The following is a 20,118-nucleotide window of genomic DNA, read 5'->3' as shown; positions in this document are numbered from 1 at the left end:
AACATTCAGAAGTATTGATTTCTCTGTCAGTTGAGCTTCTGATGTTTGAATTCAGATGGCCTTAATTGTAAGTGGAACCATGTGCCAAACATTAATACTTAAACTGTCTCTCTTTCACACTCATTAGAGGAACAGAGATCTAACTGTGATGTTAATTTGTGAAAATACTTGTAAAATTAAGAAATTCTGGTTTTCTAGAAAAAAACAGAAATCTTCCAAATAAATTTAAAACAACCACGCCTGTGTTATATTACTTGACTGTCTTGTCTGCTTCCCATCCTGTCTTTTGTGTTGATATGTATATACTGTACTCAAGCAGTTATTTTATTGCTATGATTCTTGTGTTTCTCAGAAAAAAAAACTGTCATTCTGCTTTTTTCTTTAAACAAATAAGGTTGAGTTGCTTTGATACGAGTATAGCAGCCAGGAATCTCGATCCACAGAGAGAGGTGGGAGACTTAGTGGCTTTGCCAAAAGCGAAGCCGTTAGTTACAGAATTAATGAACATCCACCCATCCTCCCCACAGTGCCACCTGCTTATTTTAACATTTTTTGGTTTTATGCCTGCTGACTCGTGATTCTTAACATCTTTTGATCATCTGGGTGATTGATTAAGAATGTAGCCACACCACATTTAAAACTGTAATTTATTGTGCTTGGCACTTTTCTTTCAAACTCAAGTGTCTCCTTTTTCTCCAGCATGCATGCTTGTAGCATTGAAGCAGAAAATACAAACAAAGCCGAGAATCTTTCTGCTCCACTTCAAAAGTCAAAAGCACCTTTTACTCTCAAATAGTTAAAAGAGAGCTTTGCTTTATACTTAGCCCTACTATTTAACTCCTAAGTAGAAGCAATTGATTGGATTGTTTGTCCTTCTAAACTATGATACTGTTTTTACATTTTGCATGAATTAGGACGTAGTAAATGTGCAAATTATACCCAAACCCGTATAAGTCTAAGTTACCCTTGACCGCTTCTCTCTCTACATTATCGTACTTAAGAGTATTAACAACATAGTCTTTTTAGTAATCAGAAGGCATAGTCATAGTAAGTCCTTTCTAATTATGGTACATTGTTGAAGCCGCTTAAATAACTGTAAACTCTGCTCTGTCTGATGCAATATTTTTCAAACCAATATCTATAATAAGTTAAAAATAATATAACATCTTTAACCTATGATCCTTTTACCATGATTAAAGTTCTCTATGGCACAAAAAGTATTTATGGAAGTGATTTTTGAAACCAAATTAATATATCAAAGAATATATATATCCAGTACATACATTCATGTAGAATGTCAAACTTAATCTATTACATGTATTTTGAAACATTATTTCAAAATTTAAATACGATTAAATGCTGGGCATGAAAATACTTCTTGTCTTATTTCTATTATTATTATAATTACTTTAGATTTCAAACACAATTTAAAAGTACTTTAAATTCATGAAACCACTAACCCATTAGCATGCAATGTGTCCCTCAGGCTGTAATTCTGTTTTGGAGAAACCATATTTCAATTACATCTTAGGTGGCCTAACTGCCAAAGCAGTGATGTCACAAATGAGAAGAGGTTGCAAATGAAAAATCAGGGATGAAAACAATGGCAATAGAAATACATGTTACATGTTTTTTTAAATGTTAACTGTTTCTCTCTCAAAGCCTTACTACCCCACTATCGATATACTCTCATTCAGTTCATCACCCTCTTGAACACTAGACCAATGCGTGTCTAGGAAATTCTGTTTGTTCCAAATATTTGTTTCCAAACAATTTACTCTTACTGCTTCTCTTCTACTGCCTGGATCAAATATTGCTGCAGAAAAGGTAATAGATTATGTTACTCCATTGCAAACAATATTTACAGACTTTTGAAGTAGAGTAGAGTAAGTACAGTGAACCTGGAAAAGATAGCAAAGGCATTGCATCTGTATTTATATAATTATTGACTTCAGACAGGCAGATGACAGCATGAGTTCAGGGAAGGGCATTGTATGTTTATCACAAAAGATTGCGACATTAAGAAGGAAAAAATGCTCTAGAAGTATTTTTAATAAAAGTTTAATATTTCAAGATGGTGTTATCCATCGCAGCTCTGCATTCACGCTCTCTGCTTTGTGTTGTCTTCTGTTGAGTTTTTGGTAAGTGTACTTGGAAGTGACAGATGGGATCTATTGCACCTCTTAAGAGTATGTTGATTCTTAACTTTTTTTTTTATTATTCTTTATTTCGCCTTATTCAATTTCTTGTATTAAGAATTTGTTAGTTTTTGCATACCCCTTGGGTTAGAGCAGAGGGTCAGCCATTGTACAGCGCCCCTGGAGCAAATGAAGGTTAAGGGCCTTGCTCAAGGGCCCAGCAGAGTAGGATCTCTTTTGGCAGTGACGGGGATTCAAACCGGCAACCTTCGGGATACCTGCACAGATTCTTAGCCTCAGAGCCACCACTCTGCCCCAACCAACTTACTAAGTAACTTACCACCAAAGCAGCTTACTTCATTGAGAGACTCTAATTATCCGCACAGGCTATGTGACTCATGGCAGTTGTATCAGAGAAGGACATAATCTTACATACTGTAGATAGCATCAGATAGACACTGTAGAGTACTGCTCCACTTACTAAGCATCTTTCCGTTTGTTCTTTACTAAATAAGTTAGCTGCACAGCCCCTGCTCATTTGATCATTAAGAACTACCCCAAATGCACTGAGCTGCTGTTCTGGCAAAACGTGGCCATGTTCATCGGCACCAGTCACAGCAGTGCAGCTACCACATTTCTCATTCCTACAAGTTGACTAATCCGTTTATCATTTTCTTAGGTTGAGCAATGGTGCTCAAAAATAAATAAAATACTGTTCCCAATAGTTGGGAAATCTTATCATTAAACGAGGAGAGAATTTGTTTACAGTGCAGCACAAATATGGCCTCTGCTCTACAAGAAATAGGAGAAAATGCTGAAAGAGAAAATGAACATTCGGCCTCTTCTGTGCTAGTGTTGAGGGACTGACAAAGGATTTAAACAGGTACAAAGAGCAGATCACATTTGCAATTAGAAAGAAGTGAAAACTGGATCATGTTTACTGAACAGTTTTTCAAGCTTTCACGGCATAAGTCAATCCTCATATCCACCAAGGGCAAGTAAGATCATGACACAGTTTTTGTCAACCCCAAATATCCAAATTTAAACAAAGTAGGGAGGCTTTCAAACCATTTATTAAAACAAGGCAAAGAGGAGTTAAACCAAAAGAAACAATAGGCAAAATGTCTTATCATTAAAGACTGGAATACTTATAGTAGTAGTAATAGTATTGTCATGTGTACAGAGTACAATGAAATTCTCATTTGCATCTCCTTCGTCTTGGTACCATGAAACACATGAATGTGTGATGATCTGGGTTTTGTTTTTAAATTTTTTATAGTTGTTCTTTAACCTCTAAAAATATTTGAAATAAGGTTTTGGGGGTTTTAGAAGTCAAATTCAATCATTACTGTCATATTTCAGCCAGCATTTTCCTGTTGGCTGTTGTTCACAGTTGTGTTTCATGTCTGTCTTATTTAATTTTATATAATTTAATTGCATTAATGTTTATTTTATTTATTATGTATATCTTTCTGTGTGGTGGCATGGTGGCGCTGCTGCCTTACAGTTAGGAGACCCGGGATCGCTTCCCGGGTCCTCCCTGCGTGGAGTTTGCATGTTCTCCCCGTGTCTGCGTGGGTTTCCTCCCACAGTCCAAAGACATGCAGGTTAGGTGGATTGGTGATTCTAAATTGGCCCTAATGTGTGCTTGGTGTTTGTGTGTGTCCTGCGGTGGGTTGGCACCCTGCCCGGGATTGGTTCGTTGGCTGGGATTGGCTCCAGCAGAGCCCTGTGTTTGGATTCAGCGAGTTGGAAAATGGATGGATTTTTCTGTGTGTATGTTAGAAAAAGGTAAGGGCCTTAGTTATGAACCTTGTGCTTTGTAAGATGTCCGTCAAGTGGTGGGGCCACCTGCCCATCACCACTAGTAACAGCCTTCCCCCTTATTTAAGGGAGGGCCTCCCCATGATTCCTCATTCAATGAATGTGCTAGGAGTTGAGAGTTATTGTGATTTTGCTGTGCTTTCTGATTGCTTTTTGATTTTCTGGTATTTTGGACCCCTGCTCTGATTTGGATTTTGTATTGGGACTGTGTTAATTCATATTTTTGAACTTCTGCTCTGTTTAACTTCGACTTTTGGATTCTGTTTTGGGACCTTGTTTACTATTTTATGCCATTCCTTTTCAGGGTTCTCCTTGTGCTCTTCTGAGCTTTGAGGCTTGCATAGCTTTTATAAAAATTAACCTTTTTACTTTACCAAGATTCATCTCTGCCCTTTTTGGTTCTAATGGGGTATTTTGATAGTGTTTTCCTGCTCTACTGGGCATTTTTGGAAGTGTTTGTGGCAGTTGTGCTTTTGAATCCAAGCAACTTCATAACAGTTACATCTAAATTTGGACTTGTTTTTTCAATATGTGAAAAATGAATTACTTTCTGCAGTAACACCATTTTGTTTTTGTTATGGGTGCCACTGCGTTGTTCTCTTTGTTGTGTCTTTTGCTAGGCAGTTCCTGGGAATGGTTAGCAGAAAGTGAGTGATGCACGATATCATGGCGTCATAGGTATAGATGTCGGCATTAGACACTTCATGCTTTGTCCAAGTTTATGGACATATCTAAAAAACCTGGCTGATATTTTCGTTAAATCTTGGGTTGAGTTTTAGTAATGATATTATTTTCTGTCTCTTTGACCAAAATCTTTGACTTGGCTCAGTTTATGTAGTTTTGACTGTTAATTTTTTTTATTCACTATGATTTTTGTGTCCCAATCTGGGCATTTTTACTCGATTTCCAATCTCTCAAAAAAAATAATAAATTCTGGACATATGAAAGCAAAGAAATCGATAGTTATCAGAGAGATAGTGTAGATGACAGAAAGGACAAGAGCAATTCATCCAGCAAAAGGACATTTAGAAAACAAGTAAATATTGTTTTTCTTACCTTAATCTGTTAGACAAATATGCCTCTGCAATGCCAGGTTCTTCCTTTAGTGCACTTATAAAATGTTAGAATACATTTGTTTTATGGAAAAAATAGATCATGTATGTTGTTAATGAATACAATTTAAAGCAACTGCTCACAGTTGTTTTAATGACACCCAACAGAAAATGGTCACGATTAATCAACTCTGCTAATCATTTCAGCAAACATCATGTTATCTTTTCTAATCAGTTTATCAGACAAGCTCAAGAGCCATAGGTAGCTATATAATAATACTATTTTCCTTTCCCTTTTATTATCTTCATTTGTCTGGAAAGACTGTTGTATTTCCTTCTTGCAGTACAATAATGTTGTATCAAAGGTAACTCTCGAGTAAGTAGACTTTTTTATCTTGTAGGAAAAAAGCTCAAAATAATGTTGAATGTCCGTCACTTAAAAGAAAAACAATAAAAAAATCTTGTAATGAAAGAATAACACATGTTTTGTAGTTCATACATATAAACAAATTACTGGGTTTTTTGTAGGATAAATGAAAAACAACAGAATATTACTTTTAAAATGTCAAACGTACAGCAAAGAAGGCAGATACTTTAGAAAATAGCACTTTGTTGAGAGAAGAACCCTCAAAAGAACTACTAAGGCCAGTGGGGCCACATGGGAATACTCTCTAATTAATGTTTTAACTGAGAATCTGGAAGTGAGTTCACAGACTCCATAAATTGGTAAGCGCACTGGGAGAGAAGTGTGTTGCCGGATTTAACTATGCCAAAATTCAGAATACAAAAGAATGGAAAAATCCCATTCATTGTTGACCCAAAATTACATATTATCCTGTATTTTCAATGCTGGAGTATCACAACACTCCCTAAATGTACATTTATTCTAATTACAGTTTTTTATTGTTGAGGTTATTATAATTTCATGTGTAAGAATATCCCAGACATACGAAATTTTAAGAGTACTTGTCAGTGTTTCATTAAAAAAATGATAATGGGTCATGGAGTGTGTTTCAAAAAGCCACTTCAAGAAAATAAGTTAACTGTAAAAAGACATCTAACTCTTGTTAGAGTTTATGTACCTCTTCATTCAGCTTTTACAACTCAACCACACTCATTGTTTTGGCTATCAGTCTGAAGCAAAAAATGCATTAAATTTTACTAAAGCTTATAACAGTGATTGATGTTTTTTATACTAAAAAGGATAACATTTTTCTTTCAAGTGAAAATAAAATGTAAAGCAATTTTATAGACATTTATTTTAGCCAAGTATAAAAATATTTTAAAGGAGCAGTAGTTTGGTTATGTCATAGCATACTATACATGGAGGGAAAACTGAGTGGCTATAGACTAGCAGAACCCATATTTAAATTGTAGTGACATTGAAAAAAAGTTATTAGTCTATCTACAAACTGAGGCTGGGAACATTAGATGGGCTGACACTTTGTAGCAAATGAAACATGAAGTGCATTTAACCTGAATATTATCTACAGTATACAGTGCATCCGGAAAGTATTCACAGCGCATCACTTTTTCCACATTTTGTTATGTTACAGCCTTATTCCAAAATGGATTAAATTCATTTTTTTCCTCAGAATTCTACACACAACACCCCATAATGACAACGTGAAAAACGTTTACTTGAGGTTTTTGCAAATTTATTAAAAAAAAATAAAAAAACTGAGAAATCACATGTACATAAGTATTCACAGCCTTTGCTCAATACTTTGTTGATGCACCTTTGGCAGCAATTACAGCCTCAAGTCTTTTTGAATATGATGCCATTCCTCTTTGCAGCACCTCTCAAGCTCCATCAGGTTGGATGGGAAGCGTCGGTGCACAGCCATTTTAAGATTTCTCCAGAGATGTTCAATCGGATTCAAGTCTGGGCCACTCAAGGACATTCACAGAGTTGTCCTGAAGCCACTCCTTTGATATCTTGGCTGTGTGCTTAGGGTCGTTGTCCTGCTGAAAGATGAACCGTCGCCCCAGTCTGAGGTCAAGAGTGCTCTGGAACTTGTTTTCAACCAGGATGTCTCTGTACATTGCTGCAGTCATCTTTCCCTTTATCCTGACTAGTTTCCCAGTTCCTGCTGCTGAAAAACATCCCCACAGCATGATGCTGCCACCACCATGCTTCACTGTAGGGATGGTATTGGCCTGGTGATGAGCAGTGCCTGGTTTCCTCCAAACGTGACACCTGGCATTCACACCAAAGAGTTCAATCTTTGTCTCATCAGATCAGAGAATTTTGTTTCTCATGGTCTGAGAGTCCTTCAGGTGCCTTTTGGCAAACTCCAGGCGGGTTGCCATGTGCCTTTTACTAAGGAGTGGCTTCCGTTTGGCCACTCTACCATACAGGCCTGATAGGTGGATTGCTGCAGAGATGGTTGTCCTTCTGGATGGTTCTCCTCTCTCCACAGAGGACCTCTGGAGCTCTGACAGAGTGACCATTGGGTTCTTGGTTACCTCCCTGACTAAGTCCCTTCTCCCCCGATCGCTCAGTTTAGATGGTCGGCCAGCACTACGGATGATGGAGGCCACTGTGCTCATTGGGACCTTCAAAGCAGCAGAAAGTTTTCTGTAACCTTCCCCAGATTTGTACCTTGAGACAATTCTGTCTCAGACGTCTACAGACAATTCCTTTGACTTCATTCTTGGTTTGTGCTCTGACATGAACTGTCAACTGTGGGACCTTTATATAGACAGGTGTGTGCCTTTCCAAATCATGTCCAATCAACTGAATTTACCACAGGTGGACTCCAATTAAGCTGCAGAAACATCTCAAGGATGATCAGGGGAAACAGGATGCACCTGAGCTCAATTTTGAGCTTCATGGCAAAGGCTGTGAATACTTATGTACATGTGCTTTCTCAATTTTTTTATTTTTAATAAATTTGCAAAAACCTCAAGTAAACTTTTTTCACGTTGTCGTTTTGGGGTGTTGTGTGTAGAATTCTGAGGAAAAAAATTAATTTAATCCATTTTGGAATTAGGCAGTAACATAACAAAATGTGGAAAAAGTGATGTGCTGTGAATACTTTCCGGATGCACTGTATATAAAGGCAATTGTTTTTTTTCTCGCAATCCAATTTTGCCTATTGCGTGTCTTTGTGAACTGTAATTTTTCCTTAAAGAATTGCCACTTGTCGTTGTCCTTACCATCTTGGAGAATCACAGGTTAACATTGTCTCTGTGCGGGGGAAGCTTTGGGTTTGTTTCAGCCATGCAAGCAGTGTCCCATCGCAAGGCTTTCCACAAACTGCGACCATTTCTTATTAACTTCAATTGTAATTCATGACTCAGTGTGACCCAACTATAGATAACTTGCAATGCAAAATGGGTCGCAACCCATAGTTTAGAGGAAATCTTTAATTAAAAAACAGTTATGCATTGATGGATAAATATTCTGTAGTCTTAGTGAAAAATTATGAACAGCAAGGTTAGGACACCCTGGAAGGATTAGAGCTATTGTGTTAAACAGAAGTAGCACCATATTGTAGTTTCTGTCTAAACATCTGGGATGTCTGTCAGTATTTTCTCTGATTTTTTTCTGTTTATTTGGCATTTTATTTTCTCACTTTCCTATTTTCTTTACATATTTTGTTACTTGCACCATCTCAAACCACACATTGCTTCCCCTGGGTATATTTTGTATATAAGCAAATGGATAGCAAAACATACTGTCACATTCCTGTTTGGTATAAGAAGTGACTCTGCCAGTTATTGGCAAGATTTTCATGACAATGTGTGAAATATTAAACAAAAGGCAGGATTTTAATTATAATATCCACTTTAGTTTGTCTGTGTATCTGTTTGGTTGATTTGTGTCTGTCAATCCAATAGATGGCACATCCAGAACATTAAAACTGCTTTTATGAATCCCATACCAAATGGCATATAGCAGAGATATATGCATTGCATGGTGCCCTGCAAACGTTAACACTTTGGTTTAGCATCGGTAGCACGACTCATATCAGAATAATATTATTTGCCCTTTAATTAAGATATACTGTTTTTTTAAAGTTTCTGTTTTTTCATAGCAATAATTTTATTTACCCTTTGTTTAAGGTTTAACACTTTGTTTCCAAACAATCAAGTGGCCAGAAAGGAAAAAATATTTCAGGTATTGATAGTATAAATGTAAATAAATGTTTACTGTTTTTTCTATCTGTATCATTTTAGGCAGATGCATACAATATTCTATCAAAAAATATTCTTATAATGGCTCTCTTGTCACTATTCTAATGTACACTCATAGGACCAATTTGTTATGGCACCTATCCAGTAGCAGGTGGAACCCACTTTTGCGTTCAGAACAGACTGGATTCACCTTGATATGGATTCAGAAACATGCTGGCAGCATTGTGTAGTGATTTTGATCCATGCTGACTTGGTGGTGTCACTCAACTCCTATTGATTGTTAGCTATACTTTCTTTATGAGTGTGACCGTAGTGTGGTGTGGGGCTTGGGTGACTAAATAACTTTATAACTGCATTTTGTTGCCTGGGCGTATCTCCTGCTGATTTATTAATGACCCTCATTACAGCCTTAAGTGACAGTAACAGTACCTCACACTTAATAGGGATTTCAGGGCCTACTTCTGGAGCCAGACCTTGAAGAAGTGTTCACTGGCAAGTGCCTGGTGTTCAGATCAGGCCAGTTGACCAACATAGCTCGATCAGGCTCTAAACTGGAAAGTTTTGTAGAGCCTCCATATCTGAACACATGGTGAAAAATGTCTGTGTTTCTGAAAGTGGCCCCCTTTCAGTTTGGTGTTTTTTAGTAAGTAATGAAAACATATTGCAGTATATTCTGTCCTTTGAGAGCCTTAACAAAATAATTGACAGGCATCTATAGAAGCGGAAATTATGTAATGTCTGTTCTTGCATTATTGCACTAGTCATCGGTGAAGTTCAGAATTTTGAAATTGTCATTAACTGTACAGCAGTAGAAGTGCGCTACTATATATTTTAAAAATGAATTACTTGTTCCCATATGCAGTAATCAATTTATAGTATATAGTATTGCCATACAGATTAAACAATTCAGCTTATTTGTTTGGGGACAGGCATTAAGAGATTTACATTTTACTTGCTTCAGCAAAGTAGACAACACATTTTCTCCCCTGTCCATCTGAATCTGTTAAAATTGTGTGTCATTTTTAGATTTGCAAATCAGACTTTTTTTAATACAACTCAGGGTCATATGTGTGGTTGCATTTTTAGCCCACACAATTAGCTTGTTATTGAGACAGGCATAAAATACAATGAAGGAAAAAATATTCAAATGTAAAATTTTGCATTAGGGATGGCTGTGGAAACTTTACCTGCTAAAGTTTATTTGCATAACTTTTGTTTTGTTTTTCTCTCTCTCACTCCACTGTTCTAAAAGTAGCATATTGTGGTAATGGTACTGTATAAAACCTCCCTTTAATCAACGCCCTTAATTCATTACTGTACAATGCTAATTTATTCCTAATGAATAAAGCAGATAATTTAGTACCAACAAATTATGAAATGGCAAAAAAGGTATCAAATGCATATATACCAATAATGATTACTGTCCAGTCATAAAGTAAATTGTAATCAAAAAGACGGCCACCTGTGATATAGGCTCTGGTTTAAGAGAACATAAGGTATTTGTTTGTGTTTAATGGATGTTGGTGGTCCTTTAGTTCTTTCCACACTATTTTGTGTACTTTGACCTTTGAGATTGTTCTTTGATCATTCTTTTGTTTTGAATATTTTTTAGATTGATTTTTTTTTGCCTTATTGGCTGCAGCTACAGTGTACTTATTAATGCTCAAAACAAGCTTTGGGCAATGTTCATAGCTTTTCATTTTAATAAACATCTGTTGACTGAACCTCATTTAAGCACAAAAACTTTGTATTTAACTTTAACTTTTGTAACAGTTTCACAGAAAACAGATGGATCTCGCCATAAAATAAGTCATGTAAATATATTTTTGTATTATACTCATCCCTGATAACTGTGGCATGTCACTCTCGTGCAAGGTGTGTGATTTGAGCACTTCAGACTCGTCTTAACAAATCCAGATCAGGGTGTATTTTTGTTTAACATGCACAATTAAGGTTGAGCCTTTGGGACACCCTCGACTGAGAATGAAAACATGCATTAATAATGAACCAGAAGTTATTTTTAATAAAATGATGTCAGCCCTGGAGATTGTGCAGAGCTTGTAAAAAGTTCCTTCTACTTTTAATCTGTCAAGCATACTGTATGCCTTCTGGGTCTGAATCCATTGCTCAGTTGCCATCTATGCAGAGTTTGTACATTCGCCTCAAGTCAGTGTGACTTTTCCTCTGGGTAGTCCAGTATTTGTTCCACATCACAAAAATGTGCATAGTAAACTAATAGGTGACTGAAAATAGTTATTTCTTAAGCAGGGACTGTGATGGACCTTTGTCTCATACAACTGGGAAAAGCTCAGCACCCCAGCCAAAGTTGAATTGGATTTCAGGTAAGCATGTCTGAGTATTTTATATTACTATTCATTACATTACCAGCATTCAAAGGCATAAAAGGGTGAAAGACATAAAAAAAAAACCATATAACTGGTTTTAAGACTATGTTTGCTGTGTACACAATGGATTCAGAAAGTATTCAGACCCCTTCACATTTTTGCCCTCTTTATTGAGTTGTAGATTTAATTTTCAATGTATAAATTTGCCATTTTTGCCCATCATTCTACATTCAATAACCCATAGTGATGAAGTGAATACCTGTTTTAAGAATGGTTTGCAAAATTGTTAAAAATCAGAAACTGAAATCTCTCTGGCATCAATTACAGCTTTGAGTCTTTTTAGGTAAATCTTTGCAAGCTTTGCACAACTATATTTGGGTGGTTTATCCTATTCTCTCAAGCTCTGTTAGATTGGATGAGAAGTTCTGTAAACTGCCATCTTCAGGTATCTTCACAGATGTTCTATGGTTGGCTTTAGCTGGGTCACTCAAGAACAGTCAGAGACGTGTCCTGATGCCAATCTAGTGTTGTCTTGGCTATATGCTTCAGATCTTTGTTATACTGAAAAGTTAACCATCTCCCCAGTCTGGGAGTGCATGCATTCAGGAGCAGGTTTTCTTCAAGGACCTGTTTGTATTTGTGGTTTCCAGCCCTCTTCCCCTTCTTGGACTATACATCTCTGCTGATCAAGTGAGGAGAGAAAACCATGCATGAACAAGGCTGCTAGGCTGGATGTAATCAGCCCAGGGTGCTGAAAACGTGTGCCAGCCAGCTCTGTGTGGTTCTTCAGCCCCTGTTTCCCTCTTCCCTGAATTTGCAGACTTTCCCCAGCCGTGTGTAGTCCCAGTGCCACAAAAGGGCATTCCAGTGATTCCAAGGACTTCAGACCAGCTGCTATTACTTCATACATCGTGAAGACCTTTAAGAGGCTCATCCTAAAAGAGCTCCATCCCCTGGTTTCAGAACATTTGGATCCTCTGCAGTTTGCCTACCAGACACAGACACATGTGGAGGATGCTCTGATCTACAAGCTTCACAAAGCCTACTCCCATCTGGATAAAACTGGCACTACAGTAAGGATAATTTTCTTTGATTTTTCCAGTGCCTTTAATACCATTCTGCCTCCTTAACTGGAGAAGAGGTTAAGACTTTGCATATTGATGCCTCCACAGTCTCCTGGATCATGGACTACCTAACCAACAGACAACAGTTTGTGAGGTTTTCATGGATTGTGTGTTAGAAATGGTGTTGTGTAATACTGGGGCACCTCAGGAAACTGTCCTGTCTCCCTTCCTGTTTACCCTCTACACAACAGACTTCTAGAACAATACCAGCACTTTTCATCTACAGAAATGTTCAGATGACTCTACCATCATAAGCTGAATTAATAATGGAACCAAATTAGAGTACATGAAGGTTATGGAGGACTTTGTCTTGTAGTGCGGAAGAACTACCTGCAACTCAACATCAGCAAGACAAAAGAGCTGGTGGTGAAGGACGTGGAAGTGGTGCAGAGCTGCTGTCAGTAGCAGCAAGTGTGGTTTTCTTTACTGCAGACACCTGGTAAAGTAACCTGAGATCAAGAGATGCACAATGCCTGAACAAACTTTTCAGAAAAGCTTGCCCCATCACAAGGCAAACCTGAAATCTGTTGTGGAAAAGATAATGGTGGAAAAATTGGATGCCATCATGAAAAATCCCTTCCATTCACTCCAGGAGGTGATGTCTTAGAGCATTTTTAGTCACAGGCTCATTCTACCACAGTGTGCTAAGAAACACTCGCTGCTATCAGTCAATTTAATGCTTCCTCCCGACACCATAAACTAAATGCTGATACTCTCTACATTCATTTTGCAATTTTAGTTCATTTTACAATTGCTGCACAATATAAATTATTTATTGATTGATTGAATTATTTCTCCTGAGTCTATATCCTTGTTTTTTATGTTTCTGCTGCTGGGATTAACAAAGTTTATCGAGTTTAATCTAATCTCATTTAATCTATTTGGGTGCATTCATCCTTCTCTCAATTCTGATTAGTCTCCCTGTTCCTGCTGCTGAGGAACACCCACATAGCATGATGCTGCCATCATTATGCTTCACCTTAGGGTGGTATTATGCAGGTAATGAGCAGTATCTGGTCTTCACCAGAAAGAGTGCTTGTAGTTCTGCCCAACAAGTTAAATGTTTGTCTCATCAAACTAGATAGTCTTTTTCCTCATATCTCAGAATTCAATCAGGCTGCCATATGCATTTTACTTTAGATTGGCCTCAGTCTAATCACTCTATCATTAATACCTGATTGCTAGAGTGCCGTTGAGAGGGTAGTCCTTCGTATAGATTCCCTTATTTCAGAAGAAGTGCCTCTGAAGCACTATTAGAGTGACCATTGGATTCTTGGTCACCTTCACAAACAAGGACATTCACACCCGGTTGCTCAATTTGGCTGGGCTCTAGGAAGAGTCCTGGTGGTTCAAACTTCTTTAGGTTCACAATTATTGAGGCCACTGTGCTTCTGGGAACATTCAAATCTTTAGAAATGGTTTGATACCATTGCTCTGATCTATGCCTCACCACAATGTTATTACAGGGGTCTACAGAGAGTGCCTTGGGCTTCATAGCTTGTTTTTTGTCCTGACATGCTGTGTGAATTATGGGACCTTATATACATATGTGTCTGCCTTTTCTAAAGGATGTCCAATCATTCAGTTGGCCACAAGTGAACTCCAATCAAGTTCTAGACTCATCTCAATGATAATCAAAGCAAATAGGGTCCACCTGACCACAATTTGGAGTGCCACAGGAAAGGTTCTGAATACTTATATGAATAAGAGATTTCAGTTTTTTTTAATTTTTAAGAAATTTGCAAACTTTTCAGAAAACATGTACTCACTTTGTCATTATAGGTTATTGACTGTAGATTGATGGACAAAATGGCAAATTTTTTCATTTAAAATCAAATCTACAGGATAATAAAGGGTTTGAATACTTTTCTGAATCTACTGCACGTACGTTTGAATGTATATACTGCATAGTGTTTAGTGTTCTTTTTTGAAATAATTTAATTTGTTAATATATGTTTTTATACATTCCGTTCTTTAGAAAAAGTTAGGAAAAGAAAATGAAACTGGAAAATTAAGGGGTTTATATTGAATGGTGTGGCATTTTAACCAAAAAGGAAAAATATAGATCAGTGTGTAGAGTTCATTTTTTGTTCAGAAAACCCCTAGTCAGGTAAAGAAATACTTTCGTGCTTAGGATCAAGTGTTTCTTTTTATTATTAATACTCTGGCTTTGACCTCAGCATGTTTCTGATTTTGTGTCTGGTTCTCCTTTGTTTTATTCCTCTTCTGTTTTGACACCTTGGATTGTTTTAAGATAACTGCTTTTTAATGTTAGGTATTACTGACTGTAAATCTGATCAGTGGACATACTAACTACCTTTTGGAGATATTTTATTTAACAATCTTTTGATCTCAAATATTTTTTTTTTTCATTTTTTCTGGTCAGCTATATCATGGAAACACTGACTGATTCTAGGTAGATCTACCCAACATTGTATAAGGAAACCAGTACTTTTTCCCCAATTTTTCTTTTCCATCTTCCTGTTCTTTTGATAGAAGCTGTTTAGCTCCTTGATTAAGGGTGGGGGGGCATTCTGGTGGCCATTTTGCTTATTTTATGTCACTTATCCACAACCAATCAGCAACTGCCTGGTCCTCAAGTGCTTGTGCAGCCAGGTGGTCACCAACCTGGGAGGCTGTGGTGTTTATTCTTGTTGTAATGTACAGCAGCCAGCAATCATTAGCTTCCCAGATTATATTTTCTGCAAAGAAAAACGTCAGCTACTGTACCCTGTGTGTTTACTGACTGCCACTGTCTCTAAATGAAACAGCAGTTTTGTTTACCTTGTTTTTTTCCTTTGGTATATGAATGCCTGATTTTGACCCCTGTTGTAATAAGGGTTTGTTTCAAGTGCATTCACCTTGTTTTGCACTCTACCCTTAAGAAATCTGAGCTGTAAATACTCCTGTATTAACAATTTGAGTCACTGTTACTGAAGGTGCCCTGTCTTCTGACCATGATTCTGTTTACTGCTAATTTAATTATCGCCTGGCACCTAAAACATTAGTGATCTATTGGACATGAAGGATATGAAAAGGTAAGGTTTTGATTTAGTTTTTTTTTGTTTTTTTTCTAGCTGGATCATTAATTTTACCCCTAGTTTTGCATCCAGATGCTTGAGTAGATGTGGTCTCTCTGTGTCTCCTACTCTGGAGTTGCCTGGTAGAGCTCAAGGTTGTGCATGAAAGGTACTCTCAAATGCAACTTAAAAATTTTTGCAGAGTGGAAACTGTGACAGTTGTTCGTATGCATGTGCTTAGTAATTCATCAGAATTGTTGTACTTTAAAGAGAAGGTAAATACAATGAAAGAAAGGCTATCACCTACTGACTATGTATATCTAGGTGTCATTTGATCAGCGAATACAGGAGAGTCCACCAAAGCCTACCCAGAAGACAACTATTCTTCTTGGTTCCTTTACATTTGGACTTATTTGCTTTTTTTCATATTGAACTGTATTTTTATATGAAACCCTAACTCTTATTTGCCTCAGGCTCAGTTATGGGACACATTCTGCTGGTAGTAGTTGTAAAAGGAAGCACACAGAAACAATTTTAAGGGTTGGGGAAACCGTCACCGTATAGTATCACTCTTTCTCTTTTGGTCAGTACAAACAGCCTAGCTGCATAAACATCAGCACAGACAACATATTGGTGGCAAGATGGCATATTTGTAGAGGCAGGGATGGTGAAAAGGATGTCAGAAACAATGCGGAATCCTGGGAGCAAGGTGATGTCATTGGGGAGGGACAGCACGTTACTTTATTCTGCGGAAGGAGTCCGATCGTCTGGTTGTAGTACGGGAAGTAGACTCTTTTGTGGATCGTCCTTCCTGTGAGACAGCAGAGAAATGGGGTAGTGCACTGGCTTTTTCTCTTCTCTTGTGGGTTCACGCCACACATCGGGTCCTTTAGCTGCCCCCTACTCGCACATGTGAAAGAGAGTATGAAGACAAAACAGAGTGCCATTATGAAGAATGCTGCACATCCTCTTTCTGCCACACACACATTAAGTTCTTTCACTCAATGAATTATTCAGCAGAAGTGCATCAAGAAACACCACAATGTCTATATAATGCCTCCCTGTGACTGTGACTGCTGTTTTTATCTTTAACTGAGTCAGAGGTTGTTCTTTCTTTTATTAATTCTGGCATGTATTTTAGGGGATTGTTGTTGTTTGTTATTATACTCATTTATTTATCAAATTTCTTTAAAAAGCTATTCACTTAACAACATCTTCTTCTTTTTCTTTTGGCTGCTCCCGTTAGGGGTTGCCACAGCAGATCATCTTTTTTCATATCTTCCTATCCTCTGCATCTTGCTCTATTACAACCATCAACTGCATGTCCTCTCTCATTACTTAACAACATAGTATGTATAAAAGTAAGCTTCATCAAAAATACCAATTATTTTTATTTGCAATTTTCAAATTTATTTACACATTCACACATTAAACCTTCAGCACTGATCCGGGCTCAGTGTCAATTGGAGTTTTCTAGTGTGACCATAGTGAGGTGCTCAAATAACAATGGAAGAAGCTCAAACCTTAGCCAGTTCATTATAATACAATGAAGTATTTTTTAAACCTTAAAAACAGTCTCTCAGATTCAATATTAGAATTGGCACTCTTTTAAGAGTTCAAAATCCGGGATCCCTATTCTGCTGGACTCGCTGAGACTCTTTCAGAAATTTTTACATAAATCCTCTTCCGTGGAGATTGTGGTCACTTCTGTTAAGAAGACTTGATACCCATACCGTTCTGCCTGCAGCCTATAGGTGCACTAATATGTGGAGTTCTGGCCATCTATTTTAAAGTCACCAGGCAACTGGGAAGCAACTGGGATGCCCACTGATGTTAGTGGAAGGTCCTAGCAACATTCATCTTGTGCATGGCTTTCCATGATTGGTTTCTAGTCTTAATCGGGGGAAACAAGAAGAAGATACTCTGGGGCATCAAGAGTTCCTTTTACACTGTCCTTCTCTTGTGCTCCCAGCCTTTACATCATAAGGAGAAATGAACCATTACCATGACACCATTTATGTTATAATTTTGTAGGATAAACCCTATTTTGAACTATGAGAGTCTTCCCCCAAATCCACGGCATGACACTACATGGTTAAATGTTTTTGCTCAGTTCACAGTGTATTTTGCTTGCAGGTACAGTGTGAAATCTGTCGGTGGGATGATGTGCAGCTGTACTGTATTTCTTATCCCATCTCATAATATCTGCTTTGTGAACCAGACAGTCATTGATATGGTGATTATTTACACTCACGAGAGCAATGAGAGGTTCCTTTTGTCTTTAGCCATAATAAATGTCCTTAATTTGCATACATGCCTAGGATCTGAAGACACGCAAGGAAGGTAAAAAGAGAATGACGCATCTCACATAAAAATAGACAGAACAGTGCTTTGAAGTGAACAAGCAGAATATCTGCCGCAAGCGTGCAGAAATCCTTTTACGTTATTTTGTACTGTTCTGTAAAACAACTAAATTCCATAGTTACAAATAAAGACTACATTGTAACATTAGATCACTGAACAATACATAAAACAAACTGCTACTTTAATCAGCAGGGAACAACACTGAGAAAGACGGTTACAATTTAAGACAATAAGGTTGGCAGGTCAAAATCCTGTAAAAATCATGTAAACAAGTGATGCTTACATAATCTTGACCTAGTAATGACATTTTTGTACTTAGCCATTATGTGATAATCTCACCAAGGCCCATAAAGCATTACTTCATTTTAAGAAAATCATTACTGAGAATTCATAACTGCGAGACAGCAGGAGGTTTATGTTAATAGTCTTATAAGCCTCCATTTAGGATGTTATTCATTCTTAGAAGGCAATGCACTGTATCTTACACCTGAAATGTATATTTAAATATGCACAGCATGCTACCCATTCAATTGAACAGGACGAACTGGATTCTGTGTTGTACATACAACAATTATCAAAGACTAACAGTCATTTTGATAAAAATATGGCCATAGTAAATATAAAACCAGCACCCCTCGGTAAATTAACATTGAAATATCAATTTAGTGAATCCCATCAAATAAACCTTTGAAAGATCTGAAATTTTACGGTGACACGAGATTTTACAAATGATTTGCATATTGTGTTAATCCTTTCTATTACACTGGGCTAATCTGAAGATTCATACCCACTTTATCTTAATTTAGCATTTTTCCCAAGGTTACTCCGTATAATAGTGTAACTTGCCCCCTTTACAGGAATGTGTATTTAAAATCCACTTGTGCTAAATGCTATTTCTAACCTAATTAGCAAAAATATGCAGAGCGTGAGAGTACACACATGCTGCCCGAGAGCTAAGCTCATTGAAACGCAGGGACTAGCACTTACATGAAAATATGTTTCCCCAAGGGCTTGGTTACACAGCAGGATATCTTAAGGAAAAGGATTTGATGTTTCAGTGTGATTTTTATAAGTTTAAAACTTGACATTATGATATTAGTGCATGAATTACTCTTTGTTATTTATTAAGAAAATATAGAATGATTCAAGAGGCTCCAATATATCTGAACATCAGTGAACGTTGTTTTATTAAATAGTACATTTCTTTACATTACTTGCAAAAGAGCACTGATTCTCTATACAGCTTTTAGTGGTTAATCTAACATATAAAAGAGATGATTCTTGTGTTGTAATCCTTCAATGTGGGAATTGTTAAACCTTAATTTAAGAAATCAGATTTTGATTTCAAAAATTCTTAAGAACTATAAGCACATTTCAAATTTAGCTTTTCTCTGTAAAGTTCTGGATAAACTGCAATCATGCACTTAAAATTTTTCTTTTAAAAATACATTTATGAGAAATATCAGTCAACACAGTCTTTGTCTTATAAATTATGTATTATTGTCTATCAGGGCAGCAAATACATGTCCTTGTGTTTTTTGATGAAAGCACAGCTTTAGTTACTATAGATTGTAGGATCCTGCTGTAAAGGTTTTAAGAATTTAAGTGATGTTTTTGTATTTTGTCTTCCTTGATTCATTTCATAGTTACCAAATCTTTCATATGCATAAAATGTATGATGCAAGTGTTTTTATACCTGTCTCCAGTAAATAGGGTGTTGTTCGAGGGTTTGTATGAATACCATTTTTGTATTAATCATTATATTTTACCATTAGGACATGCAATTCAGAAACATGATATTAATTTTCTTCCTGACCTTCTACTGTATTTGTCAAATATGCCAAACCATGTTTTTTTTCCATTATATTTTATAAAATGTGGATGAGTGTTATTATTTGTCTTTCTGGATGACCCATCATTTATGTTGTTTGACGTCCCTTTTCTAGGATATACATGTAACTGTCCTGATGAGAAACAACCCCACGTTAACTACAACAACATCCGCTACACTGTCCATTCATACTCTGTATCCTTGACTTGAAGCCATGACATTCTCAGGATGTTCTGCTTACCTGTTTATGTCTATTGGGCCTGCCCAGCCAAAGCTC

The 20,118-nt window shown here is 37.0% G+C and overlaps 1 long non-coding RNA gene across 1 annotated transcript in view; it reads left to right on the top strand.

The window, feature by feature from the left end:
- The window catches only part of LOC120530565, a 59,719-nt gene that overhangs the window by 27,986 nt on the left and 11,615 nt on the right, over positions 1 to 20,118 (top strand). The window contains exons 3-4 of the long non-coding RNA XR_005633991.1: positions 11,426 to 11,499; positions 15,704 to 15,815. This is a non-coding gene — a long non-coding RNA (uncharacterized LOC120530565). The remainder of the gene's footprint in view (positions 1 to 11,425; positions 11,500 to 15,703; positions 15,816 to 20,118) is intronic.

Source organism: Polypterus senegalus, chromosome 6 (genome assembly GCF_016835505.1).
Source record: "Polypterus senegalus isolate Bchr_013 chromosome 6, ASM1683550v1, whole genome shotgun sequence".
Classification (NCBI taxonomy): domain Eukaryota; kingdom Metazoa; phylum Chordata; class Cladistia; order Polypteriformes; family Polypteridae; genus Polypterus; species Polypterus senegalus.
This window is presented reverse-complemented; position numbering and strand designations above follow the sequence as displayed.